Consider the following 19,223-nt stretch of genomic DNA (forward strand, 5'->3'; position numbering starts at 1 on the left):
ATCTTACTTTTTGTTAATCTAAGTATCATGAAGAAGAATCAAAATCAAACAAAGAAGGTTAGCTGCTTTGTAACACCTGACAGTTTGGTTTTAGTATTTGAAAAACTTGAATTTTCAAGTTTCGATTTGCATTTTTTGTTATAAAAACTGAATCAAACAAAAAAATGAAAAAATATATCATTTTATTTTATGTATAAAAATATAATTTAATGAAATTATGAAATTTTTAGATTACCACTTTGTCCAATACAATCTCACTGTCCTTAATTCCTTCCAAATGACAAGTTGCTGCAATTATAAGGGCTCGCTCCTATAGCTCGACACAATGAGTACTTATCTAAGTTTGACATATGAAGTCATTGATCCCAAAAAAAATTAAAGAACAAATTATTAGAATCGTCCCTATAACATGTCCTTAACTTTTTTATTTGCACTCAGTCCATCCATAGGTTATGGTTTTGTTACATATAAAAAGACTATACTGTCTTTTTCTTTTTCATTTTGTATTTATTTATTTTATTAGGACAAAATTGCAAAAATGGTCCTTGTGGTATGCATTTTTTTGGGGTTTTAGTCCAAACCACGACTTTTTTGGATTGGTGGTCCTTATGAACTAGTTTCGTTGCGTTTTTGGTCCCTCAGAAAACTGAAAAGACTAAAATGCCCTTCTGATACATTTTTTTTTATGGTTTTTACTATTTAATTTAAAGTTTTATTAATAAAAATTATGGGACCCGCCTCTCTCTCTCTCTCTCTCTCTCTCTCTTACAAATCATTTGCAGGACCTATCTTCATCTTCTTCACACTTCTTCATCAAAAACTATTCTTGTCAGAAATGGAATCGGAATACCTGCAACTCGAAACCCAGATGAAGAAAAAACCCACACACAATTTTCGGTTTTTCTTTCTCTATTCACAATACACCTCAAGACCAAACAATTTGGGATCATTCTTCGATCTATGCATCTAGCCTCCCTCTCTCGAAGACTGTAACCCATATGATTAAGACAGAAAGAAGAACTGTTGCTGGGAATTCAAGCTTAAAACTTCTAAAATTGCAAATCTTACATAGAGCTTGCAAAATCATTGAAGGAAGTGATTGTTTCACATTTGAGTTCATCTGTCAAGTCTCCATCGCAAATCTTACATAGAACCTGCAAAAAGAACAAACAACGATCGACTATCAACTTCTCTCTCTCTCTCTCTCTAACCATAGATTTCTTCACAGTGGGTCTTAAGAACAAACACAAGTGTGTTTGGATTTTTGGTTCATCTTCTTTCTAACCACACACACATACACACAAACACCACCGCCACCTTCACCACCATCACTGAAAACTCACAACTCCCTCCATAGATCCCTCATGGTTAATTTTGGTTCTCTAATCACCGTATGAACAATATAGTAACAGAAATTGACTTGCTTTCGAGCCCTAGATCTTGCAGGATATTTTCAATTTCTTATCATTCTCCTCCATAGTGAAGTCCAACGCAACTTTCATCGAGAAAAGAGGTTGAGACGGCCAGGCTACAATTTTTAATTTTGATTTGGTTGCAGGTTGCAATACACTTTTACTATCTGTTATTTGCGGTTGAGGAAACCCCGAGTTCTATTTTCTAGTTCAAGAAACCCTAACTCGATTGTTAAATCCGATAACAACGCCCTTCAGTAATGGAAATGCAGGTGACCAAGGATTTGTATCCTCTTTCATCATTCTCGTTTGCACATCTTTCGCCATTATACTAGAAACACCAGATTTTCATCTTATCCCTCTAAACTGATATTTGATCTTCAAGGTAGATGGAGTGGTGGTAGAGATTGTAAATTATGGTTAACCATTGAATCGATTTTGAAGTTTCGGGTTTTTCTTTTGAAGGAAAAGGATGTTGATGGTGGAGAGAGAGAGAGAGAGAGAGAGAGGTGGACCCGGTTTTATATTTAATAATAATAATAATTTTAAAAAGTGAAAGAAAAATGAAAAATAAATTCATTAAGGGTATAATGGTCTTTTTAGTTTGGACAGGGACCAAAACTGCATGTAAACTAGCTTAAAAGGACCACCAATCCAAAAAAGCCATGGTTTGGACTAAAATCCCAAAAAAATGCATACCACATGGACCATTTTTGCAATTTTGTCTTTTATTAGTTATTTATATTTATATTCTTAACTAATTAAATAGGTCCACCTACTCTATCTCATCCCTACCCATTCCTCATACTTCATCTTCTCGTATGCACGATCAGCTACCACCACCAATGCTGTCTCCATGGCCGACCCCGACTCCTCCACCGCCACCGGCCCACCACCACGTCTGTTTCGTTTCCGTGTACAGGCTCCTCATAAGGAACAGTTACGTCAACGCCCTTGGTCCGTCCGTCAGATCCGTTCTCGAAAACATTCTCAAAATATCTTCAACCCTAATTGATGATCGATGAAAGTTTTCTGGGTGATTTTATGGTGGTGTCGGTGGTAGTTTTTGGGTGATTTTCTATGCTCCTCGGCAGTCTAACAAAGGATTCAGACGAAGGGAAGTTATAGTAGGTCTTTTTTTGAAATCAAAGATGAGTTCCTCTCCCCACCTCTCTTCCATGTATCGTCTTCTACCATAAGGTCAAGCATTCCAACAACCCAGAGATGGTTCCTCTCCACACCTCTCTTATCCGTCTCTTCTTCTAACCTTACATTCAAAATCTGCAACTCAACCTTCCACGTTTCCTGTGCAAGAAATAAAAGGGGTCAATAGATTCATACGAAGGGAAGTTAATTATTGGGGGGTTAACATGGGAAACCACCGAGGAAACCATCTTCGATTACTTCAACAAGTACGACGATGTCAATGGATTACTTATGTTCTCGATTTTGTTCTTAAAGATAAGAATACAATTGAGGGTCGAATTGTAAGAAATTTTTCTCCGTCTTTTATATGTGGTTCTTTGGGTTGAGGGGGTTACATTTATTAAAATTGTTCTTCAATATTTGTATACGCTGGAAATGATTGTAACGGTAGTGTAGTAGTAATTGCAGCTGGAATTTGGAGCTTTGGTTTACAATACCATCAGTAGACAGATCAATTTTAGGTTTTGATTTTGGAGTTTCATACTTCAAGTTGGATATTGAGTCTAATTTCAAGTTTTGATTTTGAGTTTTGGTTTCAGTTTCAGATTCAGGTTTTAGATTTAGCTTTGAGTTTCATATTAGGATTTGATTTTAATAGATTCCAGGTTAGGATTTGAGGTGTTTATTTACAGATTCCGACAAGAGCACCGGTAGATTAACCGGAGAAGACGAAGGTTGGAGGGAAGGACATGTCGGGGGGGGGGGGGGGGGGGGGGAGTGGCTCTTGGTATTTCTAATAACATTTCATTATTTCTTGTATGACCCAAATTAATTAATTGATAATATAAAGATTTTTTTTTCAAAAATTAACATATTAAAAAAATAATAGACAAGGACATGATAGTCTTTTTACATTCAATAGGGACCAAGACCGTAATAAAATCAAACTATAGAAATGATTCGAGTGCAAAAGAAAAATTAGGGACCAAACATGTAATTTTGATCAAACCAGAGAATGATTTTAGTAATTTGTTCAAAAAACATGTACTATCCTTATTAGTCTTCATTTAACACAATATACTCTCAAACATTCTAGAATGCAAAACGTCTTTCAAAAATATTCTTAACAATTAAATATTTTTATCCTTGTTTATTTAGATTATTTTATAATTAAATCTATTTCATCTAATATGTCGTTTCTAATCATACATTATATTTATGGCATAAACCACCAAAAGATTCATAAAGGTTCAACTGACACCTTACACTCTACAGAATCTATGGTAATTGTATCGAAACCCAGCATTGGAGGATGCATCTTGCAAAGTTAGTGGTAAAATAGATCACAAATTCACAATATCATTTTCGCGAATTACATAATGTGGTTATATTGTAATATTCTGGTATTATCTTTGTTTTTTCTTGTGATTAGCACTTTTTTACAATGTTTTAAAAACCGGTTTTTTAGTTGAACCGGTATGGTGACCGGTTCCCGGTTTAACCGGTTCGACCGCCGGGTCAACCGGTTTCTATAGTTTTCATGTTTTTTTCTATTTTCCTACACATACATACATATATAAACCATGAATTTGATGTCTACAAATTCAAACATTAAAAATACACATAAAAATAAGTTGTAGATGAATCCAAATACATTAAACTAACACATAACCATAAGTTTTAGTGTTTTACATCAATCCATATACGTCAAAAAGAAAATAAAGTATAATGCCGTAACGAAATATAATTTTAAATGAATACAAGCACATCAAAAAACTTTATAACATTTACCATATGTTTTTATTTAGAGAAAACTAAATAGATATGAAAAAATAATCACCAAAGTTTATTATGTAAATTGTTCTTTTTCATGTGTGTTTATTCGGTTCAACCGGTTTATTTTGACCGGTATAACCGGTTTTTTCTAAAAACTAAAGTTTAGAAAACAAGAATGCAAAACAAAATAACCAAAATTCACTCTTTGATTAATTGAAAAATCACTCAAAACCAATGTTTTACAATCTATTTTCATAATCATAAACTCGATTATGAACATGTATATATAGCCTAACAAACCAACTTGTATTAGACTAGGAAACTTATGACCAACTTGCCATAAACTAAATTTTCCATAAATTAGATTGCTTGGTCTCCAAGTCCTCATCGACTTAGGATTCCAACAATCACCCCCGAATCTCTAAGTCCTTCTAGAGAATTCTTCAACCCCAATCTGTATTTAAAATACGACTCGTCGTTGTCGTCACATTCTGAAAAATCGCATTCTTTTCGAACCATCTCGATTCTCGACTTTTCCGGACACCCGACCTCCACCTCGGTCACGACTCACGACCACCTTTACCGTCTTCCGTCACCCACAAAACGAACCGAATAAAAGTTGTCCGCTTTACGTCTTCCCGCTCGTTTATTTCGTGCCTTCGGTTAGTCTCTCTCTACCGTAGAACAAGCCCAATCAAGAGAAATCGGGGGTGTTATTGAGATTTTTCAACTCGCGCTAAAAAAACAATCTACACCCCCTTAAACTGAACCTGGTTCCCGTTGCGTCTGTCCCGCAACGAAGGCTACACTTTTCTTGAAACCGACTCTCAAACCGGCACCGTTTTAACCTCTCTCTGATACCAATTAAAGTTTAGAAAACAAGAATGCAAAACAAAATAACCAAAATTCACTCTTTGATTAATTGGAAAATAATTCAAAACCAATGTTTTACAATCTATTTTCATAATCATAAACTCGATTATGAACATGTATATATAGTCTAACAAACCAACTTGTATTAGACTAGGAAACTTATGACCAACTTGTAATAAACTAAATTTTCCATAAATTAGACTGCTTGGTCTCCAAGTCCTCATCGACTTAGGATTCCAACAAAAACCGGCCGGTTCAATCCGGTTCAGAAATCAATGTAAAACCGGTGATAATTGAACCGCTCCCTCCCCCGGTTCCCGGTCCAACCGGTTCGACCGGCCGGTTCAAACCGGTTTTTAAAACATTGCTTTTTTAGCCTTTGAAAGTGACTTGTAAGAGTTTATTACGATGCATGGTAAATATGTTAAACTTGATAAGAATGACAAGTCGGATGTGTTACACAAAGGTTGCTATATCTACATGAACTTGGTTGTGAAAGTCAAAATATAGGTTCGATATTAGGTTTTGAATATGCACATCATTTTTGACCTTCCACGTGGTAATTAACTAATTGGCAGTTTCAACTTTTTACTACTACTTAACTCATGTTGGTTGGGTGTTACATTTGCATGTTAATATCAAACTCTATTTATTAAAAAAAAAACATACGGTGATGAAAATAAATAATAATATTCATTTTTTTAAATGAATAATAAATGTTATAAACAAAGTTTGACTTTTGCTATCTGGCAGCTTCTTGAATAAAAGTAGCCCAGGCATGAAACGAAACCAATACATCAAAAAACATTGGTAGTCAAATTTGTCGATGCATTTGAATCAGTAAAAAGTGGGGCCCAGGAAACATTGCACTCTTTAATGTGAAATCGTGACTTGGTCTGTATACCAATTCCTTCTCCTACGTTAAGATAATTATAAATACAAAAAATTATAAAGATAAAATTGAATAATTAAATTAGATGAAATTGACTATATTGGTCGATGCATTTTAATGTTATTTTAAAACTGGTTTTCGGCACATTAAATTTGAAAGAAAATAATCGTCGGTTAGACACATGAATATTACCGGTTTCTTATTATTATTATTTTTTATTTAGACATGAAACTAGATTATAACCCGCGTTAAACGCGGCGAACACATAAAAAAACATACAAATGTCTGCAGATATTGCATAATAATTATTAAAAAAAAAATTATAGTTATTGATATTATTGAATTGTATAGAAGATACATTGAAATCTATAAATATCTATAATCGTTGAAGGACCTATTTGTAGACAACGTATTTTGTTTTATTAGTTGAACGACATTCATCGTCACATATTAGTACCTTCAAAATCATAGATAATTACATTAGTGTAATTTGACGAAATATTGATGGGTAAATCATAGATAATTACATTAGTATAATATTGATAATTAAAAACATTGAAGGGTAAATGGTAGTTTTCAATCATCAACTATCGTGTAATCCAAACAATCTAGAAAATTTTAATTACGTAAGACACACACACATACATACATACGTACATACATACATACATACATACATACATACAGTTAATCAAAAGTCATTGTGCTTTTCTCATTGGCATTTTATCGAACATGTAGAGTGCAACATCAAATATGTATTTTTTTTATTATCAAAAGTCTATTTATCAAAAGTCATTGTGCTTTTCTCCATACGTAGCCCTGATGTCTAAACTAAGGAATTATAGAATTAATTATGAATGTTTATTACGGTATCGTGTTGTAGTATAGGAAAAACGTTAGTTTGCATGTCTGGTTACTACCAATATGTATAGTATGATCTGTATGAAAACCTTGGCTACCACCAGTATGTATAGTATGTTCTGTTTGAAAACTCTGGCTACCACCAGTATGTATAGTAGTTTCATTACTTAAAATAAAACTAATGAATAATGAAATCCTGTAAACAAATGGTTAGTTTATACTATTTTGAGTCGTATAACCATGATTGATATGACCTAGTGACCGTTACGACGTTCTTCAAGTGTCGGTTAAATGACATTTGTTACCCAGGCATGCCTGCCTAACTGTAGCTAGCAGTTCAGGTGTGGGATTGTCAGTCCGGAATAGATCTATTCACAAATCTCACGCTCTCCCTTCAGTAGACTCTGGTTATACTATGATAAGATTTAACCTGTACCCCGAATGGTACAATTGAAGTGTTGTCTCACAATCCTGTATTAACTAGTTTACGTGTAGTTCTGTATCGATCAACTGTATTTGTACTCGTGTGTATACTGTATAAGATAATAATTATACTTAAATAATTATTACTATTGTAGTAATGTATATCATAAACTAGATCTGTCATAGTTTATATGTTTACCCATGTATGTAATCTGAATCGGTAAAAGTTGTGTATTGAATTCCCCAAACTATACCCATTATAGTTTGCTTGAAATGTTATGTACCTGGTTTGTAAATATGTAACACCCATAAAATTCAAGCAAATTTAAAACTTTTTAAAACATTTAAAACCATTAAGTCATTACAGTTTACTTTCAAAATAATTTAAACATCAGAGTATCCCCAGAATCAATCATGAAAATGTAAGGAGGTGCACGATCACGTCTTCGCCTTCCCGCGATCATCCGAATACCTGAAACAATAATCAATAAATGTAAGCTCGAAGGCTTACTGAGTTACCCCCAAAATACCAACTCCATACAATCATAATCATAACATATAAACCATCAGCATGCATAATGAGCCTTCAGCCTGACTGGACCGCCCTCACCAGGGCCTACAGCCTATCTGGACCGCTCCCGAGCCTTCGGCATGTTTGGACCGCCTCGTAGGGCCTACAGCCTGTCCGGACCGCTCGCTGGGCCTTCGGTCTGACTGACATACCCTCCTGGGTCTGTAGTCTATCCGGACCGCCCTGGGTATGTTAGCCTACAGCACACAGCAGGGCCGCCTCAACCCAACCCCCAATCAAACAAACATGTGCACATAAATATCATACGCTAGCATTCATAACATTCAAACCGATCTAACAGATCAAATAGCATAACACATCCTATAACCAGGATACATACCTAACAGGTCACTAACATAGCATTATCCTATATACCAGGATACCGACCTACCAGGTCAGTAAGCATATTACCATCCTAAATACCAGGATGAAAATCAATAAGCATAGCATGCAATAACCCATATACAGATCCAAAAAGGGTCGGCCTTGGTGCCGTAGACCCTGTTGATATAGTGAGGAGAACTCACCTGGCACTGCTGAAGTCCCGCAGGTACACTCTAGCTGCTGATTGACAGATTCCCGAACTGTCAACATCAAACAATACCCAATTAATAATTGGGTTCCAAGCCCAAGGTCCAACTCACACCACAAAAGTCCAAAAGTAAAATAATGGCCAAAGCCCAACATATGGCCCAATTTTCTAAATTAGGCCCAGACCTCTACACGGTCTTTCCTTAAGGCACATTCGATTATTCCAATCCAATTCCCATGGCCCATTATTACTTAGTCATAAAGGCTCAATTATGGCCCAATTTTCCAAATTGGGCCCCAAGTCCTCACATGGGCCTTATCCTAAAGCCTATGTACTTATTTTGGTCCATTAACTTGTTCTTGGATAACCCATTAATAGTCCAATCACCAAAGCCCACTAGGAAGACCCAACCCAAAGCCCAAGTGAAATTAGGGTTTTCACATGAAATGAGGGCTAGGGTTAAGTGTCCTACTTAACCCATTAAGGACTTAATCCCCTAAGGACTTAATTCATTAAGTCCAATATTGCCTTAGGTTAATTTGCCAGTAATAATTATTTAATATTTCACGTTATTAAATAATCTCGTGTGTGTGCCGATTAATTCTCAAAAATTAGGTTTTTATGCAATTAGGGTTTTCCAAACCCTAATTAGGGTTTCCTACCCAATACTATCCCATTAGTCAACTGGTTGGGTTTTTAGGTCACTTTGGGCCTCATTGGGCCCATTAGGGTTTTATTAGCTCAATTAGGGTTTCCTTGGGCCCATTAGGGCTTCATTGGGCCCACTAGGGTTTCATGCATCCCAAACGAATCAAACACACCAAGGCGAAGCACACCGCCACCCGACACGACGGCCGGTGGCGGCAAGAGGCGGCAGCCACCACCTCACGGTGGTGGTTATGGATTTTTCTATTATTATTCTTATACCGATTACAATTTACAACCCAATCTGAAACATACTCACACACTAATCTAATAAAACACACACACAACCACACTATGGCGGCAGGTGGTGGTAGATGGTGGCAGCCACCACCTCACGGTGGTGGTGGTGGCCTTTCCTTAGCTTTCCGACCAAACAGAATACACACCCACACTTAAGGCTTGAGAAACGGTCCCTGCCACCCACTTGGTGGCTCACAGTGACGACATCGACAACACCAATGGCGGCACACCAGTGGATTGCGGTGACAGCCACCATGGCCGGCTGCCATGGTGGTTCTTCACGACTCCTACTCGACAGAGGCCCACACCTACGAACACAACAACCCCTCGGGGTGACAAACGACGACCGGAACGACAAACTTGAGCCATATGGAAGCGGCGGTCGCGGCTGAGAAATAACACCGAGAGAACGGTGAGGAAGACGAGCGGAGGCTGTCGCCGATCGAAGCAGCGTTGACAGCCGGCTAGTGGCGCCTCGTCTTCAACTGCTGGAGTGTAACGGCGGCAGCGATCACACCCGTAATCTCGTCATCGACTTGTTCTCGCCGGAACTAGGGGCTGTGACACGTTGGCGGATCGGAAACGGGCTAGGCGGTGGCTTCCGGTGGTTGACGACCTCAACCGAGGTGGGGTGCGACTCAACGGAGGAAGGTAACGACGTCGGAAGGGAGGTATAAGGGTGGGAGGCGGCTGAACTCATGGAGGTGGCGGCTGTATTCATTTTAGGGTTAGGGTTGCAAGTGACGGGAATGGTCACAGTTAAATACCCCGACTCCATGCAAACTTGGAGAAAATGACAGAACTGGTCCCTCCCATTCCAAACTCTTCAAACAAAGTCCAATACTTACCATTTAAACTCTGGCTCCTTAAAATACTTTCAACTTTGATCCAATATTTTACCAAATAGCCCCTCTTTCAGAAAACCCTTACAATTCAGGTCCAAAATGCTACCAATTACACCCTGCCTTCTAAAACCCCTTTCAAAATAAGTCTTGAAATTAAACCTTAACCCCCGGAGATTTAATTATTGTCATTTGGCTTCCCGAAACTAAATCCCACCAATTTTTATTTAATTTTGAGCTCTAATAATATAAACTAATAATAAAAATTGCTTCTCGGGGTTCCAGGTTTATCATTTAATTATTTTATTTAAAACGGGATGTTACAACTCTCCCCCACTTAAAATTGATTTCATCCTCGAAATCGTTTCTTATCATTCCTTACACGCCCGACAACCTGAGCTTCATGGTCACAACTACCAGCATAACCCCAACCTTTCCAAGGCAACTGTAACCAACCCTCGCAGGGTTCTAAAACCAAGAAAATAAACGAATCCCTTACAATATGATCACATTTACTCAATCCGAAATCTGGAGTCTCGAGATGATCTGGCTTCCTGATAGACTGCTCATACTGAATCATCTGTAACATCCCCCACTGGCACGTATCACAATATTGTCCGCTTTGGGCTCCTGGCGTGAATTTAAAATCAAAGACCCAATTATCCCTGCAGGTCACTTAGCCTAACCCAAGCAATCTATTATTCCGTCCGTATTTGCAACCCAACACAAATACCAATACTACCCAAAAGCGGAAACTGCCTGCACACTGATCTGCCTGAAGTAGTATGCTGCCATATGATTGCTTTCTAAAATCCACCGAGGCCTTCCTGGCCTCATCTCGTTCGCCAATCATCTGAAATACCGGATCGCGGCTCGGTCACGGAGCTGAAAGGGCTCCCACATAGTTGCCTCACACGACTTCCGAACGAAATCCTTCCCTGGAACTAGTTGCCACTAGTTAACATGCCTCTGCGACTCTAACAACCTCCTGATCCAACCTTTAGGATCTAAGTGTCACATCCTGACGTCACCAAATCCAAGGCTAAAAGTGATTGCTACCTGACCAACGGTAGACTTATATCACAAACGACCTTAAGCAATTCCTTGCTTCCTTGATCTCTTAACTGTAGTGGCGTTCCTACAGTCTTATCGTTGGCATAACCCGGTCTAATCCCTCTAGGGAAACCCCTAAACCCATCCGTGGATTTCCATATCCTCACTGATACACTCGAACTGGTGGTTACTATTGTCCCTTCCGCGTCCTAGCAACGCGCTCATGCTATCTACCAACCTAGTGAATGTTGTGGCTACACCCACAGACTTACATCACTCTAGCACTGTCTGTTGCTAGTGAATGCTACGGCTACCCCCGCAGTCTTACAACACTTTTCATACTAACTGATCGCTAGTGAATGTTACGGCTACCCCCGCAGTCTTACAACACTTTCCATACCGGTCGAGAACGCGCTCGACCTAACACACCACTGAACTTAATTCATGGCTAGAATCCCAACCTGATTTCCCAAGTTCTGCTATCAAGCACCGAGAAGACACAATTTACATGCTGAGGAGTTTTACCGAACTCCCAACTCACACAACACTCAAACCAAGCAGCCACTAGGGTAGTCTTCCTTCCCGAAAACGATGTGTAACTTATCCCAGTTACAAAACCGATCCTGCTTCCGCATTTCGGGACGATTCTCCCCCACTTAGATTCAACTAAGTCTTAACAATACATGAAAATTTGAGAATTCTCAATCCTTCTCACTTTCCAACTATCGATCCGATGACAACCAACTCCTTCCAACTAGTGCTCCATTACTAGAAGTTTAACGGAAACTTAATAAAGTTCAAATTTTATTAACGAAAATCGGTTAACGGAAACGGAAAAAAGGTTCGGGTTGTCACATCATCCCCCCGTTAGAGGGAATTTCGTCCCGAAATTCAGACAAAGAATACAAATCATGGACTCGGAAATAGATGAGGGTACTTCTGTTTCATTGAATTTTCGCGCTCCCAAGTGAATTCAGGTCTCCGCTTGGCATTCCAGCGAACTTTCACTATGGGGATACGACTTTGTTTATACTAACATTTATAATCAAGATTATTCATGCATTCAAATATCACAGTCAAATACAACACTAATGAGAATCAAAAAGTCGAATACAATTAATAAAATTAAGAACAACATATTAAAGAAGAAACTTGGATGACGAACGTTATGTTGCAAAGAGTCTGAAGAAAACATAATGTACGAACAAGAACACATGATTTATACATAACTTTCAACAATGATTATGGAAATGATATCAAATTTCGAATTCTTTGATTATTTGAAATTAAGCGATGATATCCTGTAATTTTGTAGATACGTTTAATATAATAGATGTGAATTGAAAGAATATACGAAAGTTGTCTGCTAAGAACGTGATTTTAATTAGAAATGAATGAAATTTACTTTCAAAAATTATGATGAGGTTTAAATGAGTTGAATATATTCCATTTATAAATGACGTTAACATAAAATCAGTTAGTCAAACGTTCATATTTAGTCAATATCAATTTTAATTTATTTTATTTTAGGATGAAATCATCAAAATGATCTAAGGGTTGAAATTAATCAAGGAAACACAATCAATGACAAATTGACAATGATTGTTGAAGGTGATGTAATAAGTTTCTCTTTTAATATATATATAAAGATGGAATGATATCATTTTGTATTCTTTAAAATTAATCCAGATATGTAGCTTTAGAAAGAAAAAAAAATATACTATTTTTTTATGTGGTTGAACCCCTATTTATTATGCAATAAATACATACAATCACGTCTACTTATAGTATCAACACATGCAACATTTTAAATGGTTGAATTGTGATCGTATCTGTATTATCTAAGTTTTTTGTATTTGGTAAAAGTATGAAAAATTGTTGCATAAACTGTTAAAAGTAGGTATTATTATTGTATACATTATTAAAAGTAACTATTATAATATTAATCAATTTAACAATATTTAATAAATTTAAGATAAGAGGAGTTAAGAGATAAAGGAAGAAATGAAATAGGTAAAAGTGTTAGCTACTTAATACATTATGCAAGATTATTTTTTTGACTTAACTCATTGAAACAAACAAAAATAAAGACAAAAAGAAGAAGAGTCTTTCCGTTATGATTAAGTCAAAAAAAAAAAAACATCAAACGCAAATAAAGACAAACGCAAAAATACAATACACATGAAACAAAAATAAACACAAATAAAGACAAGTAAAACAAGGAGATTCCGTATTAAAATAAGAAAATGACTTATAATGGTAAGGATGTTTTAAAAATGTTCAAAAAATATCATCAAAGTTTTGCATGTTTAAAAAAATCATTTAACTAAAGCCTATGTATAAAAAACACCCTAAACGATTTGTTCAAATATCCCTCATTGGTAACCGGCAGGTGTAGGTTAAGGCCTTACATTTTTACCTGTTAAAAAAATTTTAAGGAAAAAATGTGACATGGATGTAAACGTGGATTAAGGGTCTCCAGGTGGAATAAGGGTTTTGTAAATTGGCTATGTTCTTCTCTGTTCTTGAAATCGATTTCTATCCTCTCCGTTTTCAGTCCAGCAACCACCTAATCTCTCCCCAAGCTTTAGGAAATGGCAGCTGCTCAGTTGAAATTGACTTATTTTCTTCCTTCGTTTGAAGGTCTGAGATAGAAACCACCTAATCGATTGTGGTGTCTTCTCCGTTTAGAAGTTCGACACTCAGGTCAACCTGTAGTCTAGTCGTCAAATTTGCTACTACCGTTGCTCCCAATTACACTCCATTGAAACCATTGGGTGACAGAGTGTTGGTAAAAATCAAAGGTTGTAGAGCAGAAAAGTGCAGGTGGTATATTACTCCCATCCACTGCATAAACGAAGCCTCAAGGTGGTGAGGTTGTTGCAGTTAGAGAAGGCAGGACAATTGACCACAAGCATAACTCAACTTATCTGTAACTACACATGAAGTGAAAATAGAAGCTCCATTCATTTTTGTATGAAGGCTGTAATGGTTGATTCAAGATAATGGAAATGAAACATTAAAAAAACTATGTTCAAATATACATCTTTTTACGACCAAATTGTCCCTATATACAATATGTTATTATATGTAAATTGATAAGAAGTTACAGAATGCAATTTTTTTTGTTCATATTTAAGTTTCTGAATAAAATGGGACAGTGTATGCAATTTTTATGTTCAAAATGAAAGCAAAGTTTTTTTTTTTTTTTTGGTTAAAGTTAACAGATTTTAACAGTAAAAAAACACATATTTTTTTTATCATTAAAAGTTTGTGACTAAAATACCCCTATGACCAAGGTTAAAATTTTCCAAGGTTAAAACTTTCCAACATTGTTGTTATACCCTTGACAAAAATGACAGTTCATATAAGGCAAAAATGATAGTTTTGTCCCTTAATAAACATGATGGTGTAACCCTTCATAGTTTTGTGCCGTGGACTTTAATTGTGAGTGGAATCAGTCATTCCATTCCAGTTGCACACCAAGGAAAAGGTCTTACCTTTCTTACATAAAGATTGGTTCCAAACTACAAGTTTCCAAAATACTACATACTTATACCCATTCCATTTCAAAAATATTACTTTATTACATCATATTAAGTTTAACACATAAGTAAATTTCCATGCCCCTGTTGACAGTTCATAGACAGTTTATGGATCATTTTGCCCATTTTGTTATTATTCAAAAAATACATTGCTATTTCTGGGCATGCCCCTCCATTATTATGGCTTGATGATAGTTTATGGACCATTTTACCTCTACTGTTACATGAACAATATAACTAAAGATTTATACTTTTGCATCCCTTTACACCATTATACTATCAAAGCTCTAAAGTCTAATCTACCCTCTAATATGGTCTCACTATCATCTTCTGGAGTGTTGCGATTTTTTTCCAAACACCAATTCAGAAATTAAACCTAAAAGAACATATTAACAGAAATTGAAGAAGAAGAGAATAGAAAGTAATGATGCAAATCGTTTAATTGTTGTAATGTTAAACTAGAAGTTCTCTGTCGAATACGAATTAAGGAGTCGCAATCGTCTTTTGCCAAGAGTCGCTAAATTCATTCCAAAGCAGAAAGTGGCGACTGATACGCAATTTATAATCGATCAGAATAAAATAAAATTGATTTGGAACATCGATTTCGTAGCGACTAGAACGAATGGAATTACAATTGGAAACGCTTTGAGAATTGAGTTGAGTCGTGACCCAGGTAACTATGCACAGGACCCCAAGAAGAAGACGATGCAGGAGAAGACAAGCAGAATAAGAAGAAATAAGTCGCTCCCTTTCTTTTCTTTGTAGCCCTAAATGTCATGTCATCCCCACTTCACCATGTCATTACTCTTAAACCAAGTCAACAAATTTTAAATCCAAGTCATCAATTACCCACAAAAACCAGTTACATTAGGTGGGATTTAAACAAAATGTATATTTCATTGGTGTTTTTTATACAAATACTTTAGTTAGATGATATTTTTTTAACAGGAAAAACTTCAATGGTCTTTTTTGAACGTTTTTAAAACTTTCTTACCCTTATAAATCATTTTCCCTATTAAAAACTGTCTTTTAAACATATGTTAATAAATTTTTAATCATCAATAGCAATTTTATATAAATTATTGTTACAATAAATCATATTTTTTAAAGCGTAAAAAAATACTTTATCTTGATATGATTTGATGCAAACTCGAGAGATAGCAAATTTATGGTTTTATATAACATTTAGTCACTATTTTTCTTTTTGTACACATTGTAATAATACTCTTTTTTGTTCAACAAATATTATTTTAACCGTTATTGAGACAACAAGTCATGTAGTTGTTGAATTTTTTTGTACACATTATATCAATAAACAGCATACAAACTTTACAACCAAAAACCTTTATTAGACAGCCTATAACAAACTTAAAAACATAATCAATCCGCTACAATAATCCTCAAAGTTTCGAATAAATAAATTCATACATCAATATACATTAATCCAATCCTTTTATAATATTAAAATTACAAAATTTTGATGTTTGCTACAAAGTAAAATTTCTCAGAAAAAATAAAATTCTGTTATAATAATAATTATATTACATAATACTCACACACCATTACAAATTTACGATATGAATCACATTACATATTACTCAAAATCTAATACAATAAACATTACATTTTACTTGAACATCGATTTGGATACTTTTTTGTTGCCTTGAGGTTAACGTTACTTGTGTTTCACAAAGCATTTAACGCAGCGTTATAGCAATTTACATAGAAAGTTTTTAATGGCAGAGTCACCCTAGCACCATTTCTCTAAAACCAAAAGTTGACCATGTCAAAGACCTACTAACCTTATCCAAAATATACCAAAAACTTTCATCAAAATCCTCTAAAGACCCACTGTTATCAATCACAAAATCCGTTTCAGATTTTTTTACATTCAGATTCATCTGAGCATCTATCCTGTTTTGAGCATCTTGTAGATACATTTAATCTATTTCCAAAATTAGCTCAAGCAGTACATTAAATCTATTTCCATTTTGACCTCATACAATAAAAAAACATCAAGGATGATGAACTTAATCATCCATTTATTATAACAACATCCCATAATATGAGATATGAAATATAAGAAGCAAGTATTTAAGAAAATACATATTGAAAAAAAAAAACTGTAGCTTACTTTCAACTAAGAAATTTTCGTCAAATTTTTGTATCATCCTGCAAACATTAATAGCCAATGAACTTTATAAAATTTGACAACATAACATCTTGCACAACTTTTGAGCTCAACAAGCTTCGATCATATAGACTTTGTCAAGCCTTCGAATGTGCTTTTATTTCTTATAAATACATTAACCTAAAAAGAAAATTAATCAAAGTATCAAACGATTATAATATAAAAGGAAAACGAGCCCTCAGATCTCATAGCTATTGATCATGCAAGGATTTACAATTGGTATTAGCTATTCATCCAAAGTCATTAACTTTACCACAATAAAAACATTTTTGTGTGATTTGTGTGATTGTGAAGAAAAAAAAAATTAAGATTCATGGCAAAGAACAACAATGCATAAAAAGATATACCAAAATACCTATTCAAGTATATGATTTTCCATCATTGGGCATTCTTTACATTATTCTACAAAAGCAAAACAAAAAACATATTCTCAAGATTTTATAAGAGTGGAGAAAGGTAAAAAGAAAGAAAGGAGTATGAAACATGGTTTATATTAAAAAAAAAGTGATTGTGAACATATACATCCCCTATGATATCCATAGTTTTTTGAATAAAAACTCATGGGATTTATCACAGAACGAAAATGTTGATATTGGGGAAGCATTCATCCCAACAGGCAATTGAAGAAAACTCCAAGCCAATGAGTCAAATTTGCTACCCTTTCTTACTAAGACGTTTGGTCGATCATACGAACCAAAAATGAATGACATTAAATTAGTCTACTGTTAGAAAACAATGGAATTGAACTGTATCTCAAAAAGATCATTTGAAATTTGGTTAAAATTGCTCCATCCCATTACAAAACTACAAATAATAAATTTTTAGAACTGTTTTGGTTTATTTTCCGATGTACGTTTATAAACTTCATACCTTAACGACTACCTTGACTATAGATTTTACATTGCAGGTTACAGAGATTTAACATACAAACCCTATATTGCATTGGAAACAGGTAAGTCGAGGTAAACAAGAAAATTCAAGCTTTAATATCATCAAAGCAAATAACCAGTAATCATTATTGAAAAAAAAAAGAGGATTTGTTGAATATAAGAAGAAACATAAAGATATAACGGCGAGCATTCAGAATGAGTAGGAGGTTTGATATTCCATTCATGAATTAGTCGGAACACATAAAACAATCATCACTATGCTCGCAACACATCCAACCCCGTGTAACTTCTACGTACGAATAAGAGAAAATTAAAGTAAAAAGTGATTGTAAACCATCAGAACTATTGGATCACTACATCAATTAATCAAACCCTACGAAAAGGCGTGATACTCAGACGACCGTCGTGAGATTAAATCCAAAATCTTCATTTGGGTTGAAACTTCGTAAACTTAGAAGGTAAAATAAGATTAACCGTAACATACCTGGTAGCCGTAAACCCTACAGTCGGCGTTTAGTAGAGACGAGCTTCGTTTCAGTAATGCAGATGGGTTTGGTTTCAGGCGCGGCGTATAAATAACGACGAGATTGTTGAATGTTGATGTAGGTTAAAAACCCTACGCAGTTATGAGTTATGACTCGCAAGGCCCAACTATAGAGCATTTTGGCCCGTTTATCATAACTTGTATAGTGTTTCAAAATGGGATCCAATATGGTTTTATCCTCCAAAATAACAATAGTTAAAAAAAGAACGGTTCAATGGAACATGTGTTTTAAATAGGGGAAATAGCATTTTAGCCTTATAATGTTTTGGGAATTGGTCGAATCAATCCCTAAACATATTTTCTTGTTTATAGGGACATAAGGTTGTTTTTGTGAGGTTGAATTAGTCATTTTGGAAGATGTGAAGGGGTAAACCGGTGACATCTTAATTAGACAAAAACGACAACCCTTTTACTTTATCCATTTCCTTCTTTCGAACTGAAAATCCTTACTCCATTTTCCCTCTTCAAGCATAGGTATACACATCTTTTTCGATTTGCATGTCCAAGGTATCTTTACCAAGTATCTCATACGATACACCGATGGTATTAATCAGAGGCTGTTGAACATCACTTTCGTAGACATGGACAAGGATGGGTGTTATGTTGTAACGTCCCAGAATTCAGAGTAAAAATTACATTTTTAAAACAATAAGTCGTACAAATAAGTCGTTCGAAAATCAATCAACGTAATTACATCATGTAAACATCAAAGTAAAACTCATAAGTA

The 19,223-nt window shown here is 35.4% G+C and overlaps 1 long non-coding RNA gene and 1 other non-coding gene across 2 annotated transcripts; both read right to left on the reverse strand.

Moving 5' to 3' along the window:
• Window positions 1-16,841: 16,841 nt before the first annotated feature.
• On the reverse strand, window positions 16,842-18,588 carry LOC145133305 (uncharacterized). The gene is made up of 2 exons (XR_013718529.1): window positions 18,437-18,588; window positions 16,842-17,464 (listed from the first exon to the last, which is right to left on the reverse strand). It is a non-coding gene; the product is annotated as an uncharacterized LOC145133305 (long non-coding RNA).
• LOC145135121 (small nucleolar RNA Z161/Z228) lies at window positions 18,284-18,389 on the reverse strand. Its single transcript, XR_013719600.1, has one exon. It is a non-coding gene; the product is annotated as a small nucleolar RNA Z161/Z228 (small nucleolar RNA).
• Window positions 18,589-19,223: the final 635 nt, after the last annotated feature.

The sequence above is a fragment of the Lactuca virosa genome, chromosome 8 (assembly GCF_052849685.1).
Source record: "Lactuca virosa cultivar CGN04683 chromosome 8, Lactuca_virosa_CGN04683_v6, whole genome shotgun sequence".
Classification (NCBI taxonomy): Eukaryota; Viridiplantae; Streptophyta; class Magnoliopsida; order Asterales; family Asteraceae; genus Lactuca; species Lactuca virosa.